Consider the following 5,716-nt stretch of genomic DNA (forward strand, 5'->3'; position numbering starts at 1 on the left):
ATAGTATCAAACATATCCCTAATAGACCAGCCTTGAGTGTACTCAACAAGCTAAGGCCAATTTAGGATTCTCGGTTATCACTATAATGATGGAAGACAAATAATACTAACTTAATATTTTAATGAGGGATTTAACATGCAATGGTCTCATCAAGTAATTATATATATATATCAACTATGCGAATAAATATATATAAATAATAGTATGGATGATTATGAATTTTTTCAGTTGGTCAATTCCTAAAGGGTACAACATTGGATCAACACCAATGCACCATCTTCATGGTGTCCACCTCTTCTTGCGCCTCCAATTAGTCAAACTGCAACATGTATCCTATACTAGTTAGCACGCAAGCCTAAAAGAAAACGGACTCGCAGGCCCATAATAATAACAATAACAACGGATTCACAGGTCCAATATAATAAAGAGCTCACAGGCCCATAACAACAATAATAACAATGGACTCGCAAGTCCAAAACAATTAAGGCTCGCAGGCCCATAAAACAAAAAGAAGGAAAAAAAACATTCAAGATTAATTGGCGAGCCTATTTAATTAAAATCACTTTTTAACTAAATCCCGAATTAGAGTCCAACTCTAATTCCATAACTATTGGACGAAGTAATTTAATCAAAATCGAATTTTAATTAATTAGTAAATTAGAGCCATACTCTAAATTTTAATTTGCATTGGGAAGTGGTATTAATTGAAATCAAATTTTAATTAATATAATATTAGAGTCTAACTCTAATAAAATTAACTAAATCCCGAATTAGAGTCCAACTCTAATTCCATAACTATTGGACGAAGTAATTTAATCAAAATCGAATTTTAATTAATTAGTAAATTAGAGCCATACTCTAAATTTTAATTTGCATTGGGAAGTGGTATTAATTGAAATCAAATTTTAATTAATATAATATTAGAGTCTAACTCTACATAAAAAAATGAATTAATATTTTAATTTAGGACAAAATTCCCAAATAAAATAAAATTCAATTAAGGGTCAAAATTAAATATTTAAGTTAAAACCTAATTTAAAAAAAATATAACAGTCGTCAAATTTTAAATAAATTTTAATTTTGGGTCAAAATTAAGGTATGGGTCAAACCCAGTTAAAACATCATTTTAAAATCAATTCAAAATTCAATTCAAAACCATTTTTGACAATTTACAAATTTGACCCAATTTGAAAATTAACATCAGACCCTTCCAAATTAAAAAATTGTAGAACAGGTCTCCTTTTTAAAATTTACAAATTGACCCCATTTTCGTAATTGCAACCAGGGGCCCCTAATTGCATTATTTGCAACAGAGGCCCCCGTCTCCACCAAAACCCTAAAGCTAAATTTTTTTTTTTAATTTCTTTCCCGGCTGCTGTCGCCATCGCCCCGCTTCCTCAATCCAAGAAAAAAAAACTTTTTTTTTTTTTGTATTCTTTCAAAATCAAATTCTGAAAAGAAAAATAAAACTAAAACTACAATTGCTAGATTCATGGATTAACATGATTAAATTACCTTTTAATTTAATTAACATATAGATCAATTTTTAACAAATACAAAGTTGGTTCTGATATCACTGTTGGGAATTTACTTAAACATGCACAGCGAAATTAAACAAATTTCAATTCCAATTCAGAATTCAGCTTTGTATTTAGATAAGAACTGTGATAATAAATATACATTTTCTTGATTTTGCAAACTCCTTCACGTTATTCCTTTCCAACAACTTGAATATGCCTCCCACAACTGACCAATTGTCCAGCCTCCAATGAAATCCACACAAAGAATAGACTGCAACTGCTAGGATTTTTCCTCTTGTGCCAGCAAGAATAATGAAAACCTTATGGACCTCAAACCCTAACCATGTATTTATATTAACCCAAACGGGCTCGGCTCGGTTCGGTCCAATGTTTAATTAATTCATTTAATTAAATTCGGTCCGTGAATTAATTAATCTAATTAATTAATTCGAGAATATAAATAACAAATTCAATTAATTAATTTATCCAGCGATTGTTAAATTAATCAATTGGCAATTTGCAATCTTTCAATTCTCTTTTGTGTGTGACCTATTAGATTCCCGAACACGATACCTAACGACGTGAAATATTATTTTGATCTAATCAAAACTGATAAATTAAACACCCTTTTAATTTATCACAAATTCACACCCACCATCCCAGATTAACATCTAGTAGTGTATCAGGGCAACACATGTGACGAAAAATGTCACGTGGTATCATAAAATCAAAACTGTTCGTTTCTCATAAAAATATAATCCCTTCGTCAATATGATCCGATCAACTACGAGATATGGAAGTGTGTCAGTCTCGATTATCGATCATATCTTTCATTCTACTATTAAGTCAATATGAGTTGAAAACTCCTTTTTAGACTTATATGTATACCTTGGTCAAGGATTTCGTTATTGACTTAATTGAACGAAATGCAGATCACAATCTCTTACTATCTAAGAGTGACGAATCCTCTATTGGTCATTCACAACCTTCATATGGTTCTTGACATACCGAACGATGTCGTATTAGCGGTCCTTGGCAGAGCAACATCCAACACCGTCAAAATATGACTGTCCTCATACAAGGCACTATAACGATATCAAGTTATAGGACCAATTTCACTACCGAACGTTAGAAATTAACCACTGGCACTCAAATAGTTATCCATGTGGAATCTCTTAGCGGGTCTCCAATGTTTTGTTCTATAACAAAATATCCACGTGTTCATTTAAGTGTCATCACACTTTAACTCGTGAGATCGGCTACTTACTTCACAAGTAAGAAATGCCACACGTGATCGTCTAATTGTATTAACGATATTCGTATCTCGTTATTACTTACGACCACGATTTATTCAAGATCCAATTATATGTAATTTGTATCTCACAATTACAACTCCTTGTGATTAACAAATCACTTAAACTTGGATCTTCGGATTCTATTATTTAATATTATTTATCACAAAATTAATTTAAATAAATAATAGATCTCGCCAAAATTAAATGCATTAAACATATTAAAAAAGTTTACAATCTAAATCGATTGAATTTAGGACATAACACTTACACAAACCTCCGTAGAACTTGGAGTTCTTAGTACTTGATAAATGTGTCATATTGAATTCTTTACGGGGATTCCATGCTATAATAGAAAATCATAGATTTTACAGGTCAAGAAAGATCATTAATCCTAATTCACCGGCGGACCCATAATGGGTTAAAAAAAAAAATTTACTTGGCTGGTACATTTTATACTATATTTTAAATGGAGTTGAGGGATAGGGTTGGGCCCCTTCCCTCCGCCTCTGTCCTGATTGAAAGGACTAGTTAGATTCACTACCTTATTAGAACAAAGTATTAAATTCTACTCAATGATGAGAAATAATTAATTCTGGACCGAAATGTAAGTCGTGTATTATCCGTGTCTATGATCTGCATAAACATCCAACTTATATTGTGATAAAGAGATTGAATTCACTTCATCGCATGCTTAATTAAGTAACAAAACGTAACAATAATTTATATAATAAATAATCAATGTAATATAGGCTTGAAGCATTACCAAAATTTCCCTTTTCATAATTTAAGCAAAATCTTCTTTTTATTCAAAATTCAAAATTTGTTTGATAAGTCGAGAATTATAACCAACAATTTAAGTGAATGATTTTTTTTCTCATCAAATAAACGGTTTCAAACCATCATCTTGAATTTAACGTAAAATATCAAATGTTCGAACACAAGAAAAAAACCCATAAATTTAGGTATAACATAAAATGTCAATTTCTTGAACACAAGAGAAAAAAACTACTGAATACCGTGCAAAAAATTTAACACAAGGAATTTTTTTTTTCAAATATAAATTGTAATTTATCATTTCTAGAAACTTTTACTTGACGACCCTATGAGCATTACTTGATCAATCCGCTACGCGTTCATACAACCCGTTCAAATCTGAAATTTTAATAAAAGTGAGTATTTAAAAAAAAAAGAAAAAAAAACCAGTAATTAACTTTCCTTCTTATTATAAAATCCTACAAAAAGAATGCATAAATCGAAACAGCAAGATCATATATGATTATGCATGAACTCGGAACTTCCCAAATTTGGAATAGAATGAAAAGAATGTGAGTTCATCAAATATGAATGTGTTGTCTCAACAGGTATAAAAGAAAACCCATAATCCAACCCTTCAAAATCAAGAAATTACTGGAATACTAGTCCCTAGACCATGCAATAACACCAAAACCCAGTCCTAGAAATTATTGGAATAATTGTCAATTTTTCGGTCATCGGATTCGAAAATCACAAAAAAAGAAAAAATATATATATGATGAACAAAGAATCCAAAGTGTTGGGATAAAAAAATACAAGAATCTAGAAGGAAAAGAACTCCCGCAAGATTGACTATTTAAATTATCGAAAGCCAACAAAGGAAAAAACAATGAAATAACCATAGGGTCATCTCCCGATGCAGGCTATTTTATTTATTAAGTTGTTGTTGTTATTATTATTATTATTATTTTGATGAATTGGAGTGGAGCACATTAAGGAAATTGACGACGAGAATTTGGTGACTATTATTTTATAATTCAAAGGCAGGATTTGAAAATTAAAGCTATTTTATGAAGGACTCTTATCTTATCATGTTGGCTCTGATGCCAATTATTGAATTTAATTGTAATCATGATAAGAATCAAGAATCACGAATTAATAAATTGATATATCAAACTCATACATGTGGAAATCATTGTTGATATGAATAATAGCAGTTAGATCTTCCCCTCCTTACTCCTCACAAAACATCAACCGTCAATGGGGCAACCTAATAAAACAATATGGAGAGAAAAGGGGGCCTAATTTTTATATAGAAAATTATCAAGCCGTCTAATTATGACTTAAACTATAATTAGAGTTTACATATATTTCCGGCTCACATACTTAAAATTATTACATCATATTAAATATAGTCTATAAATTGTAAAAGGTTCAATTGATCACTTAATAAATTTGGTACAATCATAAATATCATTATGAGTCGTACATCTAACTCATAAAATTTACAATCGAATGTGAAACCTATATTTGGAGTTATCCAACAAGTATATGTAGAAGATTGTTTAAATTACAGTAGTTAAAAACAAAGGAAATAATATATGATCTGTGTGTGATAGTTTGCTCTTTTGAAATCATACAGTCAGCAGAAAAGTATGCCCAAGGAGATTGAAGGGTTGAAAAATCAAGTGACAGGTATACTGACAACTCGGGGAAAAGACATGGTGGAGACAATGAAGCCTATGATTTGTACACTGTTGCAATGCATTTTCATCTATTTAGGCAACATGACTACCGTATATCTTGTGGTATCTTTGAGAAATTCATGGATGAGAATGGAAAATTCAAAGAGAATATTAAGAGAGATGCAAGAGGTTTGCTGAGCTTATATGAAGCTGTGTACTTAAGGGTGCATGGGGAAGATATATTAGAAGATGCCCTTGTTTTTACAACGGCTAACTTGAAATCCATGGCACCACATCTAAGCAATAGACTCGAGAAACAAGTAACTCATGCCCTTGTGCAATCCATCCATTTTGGGAACCCGAGAATTGAGGCACGTAACTTTATCTCTATCTACGAAGAAGATGAGTCAAAGAATGACTTACTGCTGAGGTTTGCCATAATAGACTATAATGCATTGCAACT

The sequence above is a fragment of the Olea europaea genome, chromosome 2 (assembly GCF_002742605.1).
Source record: "Olea europaea var. sylvestris chromosome 2, O_europaea_v1, whole genome shotgun sequence".
Lineage (NCBI taxonomy): Eukaryota > Viridiplantae > Streptophyta > Magnoliopsida > Lamiales > Oleaceae > Olea > Olea europaea.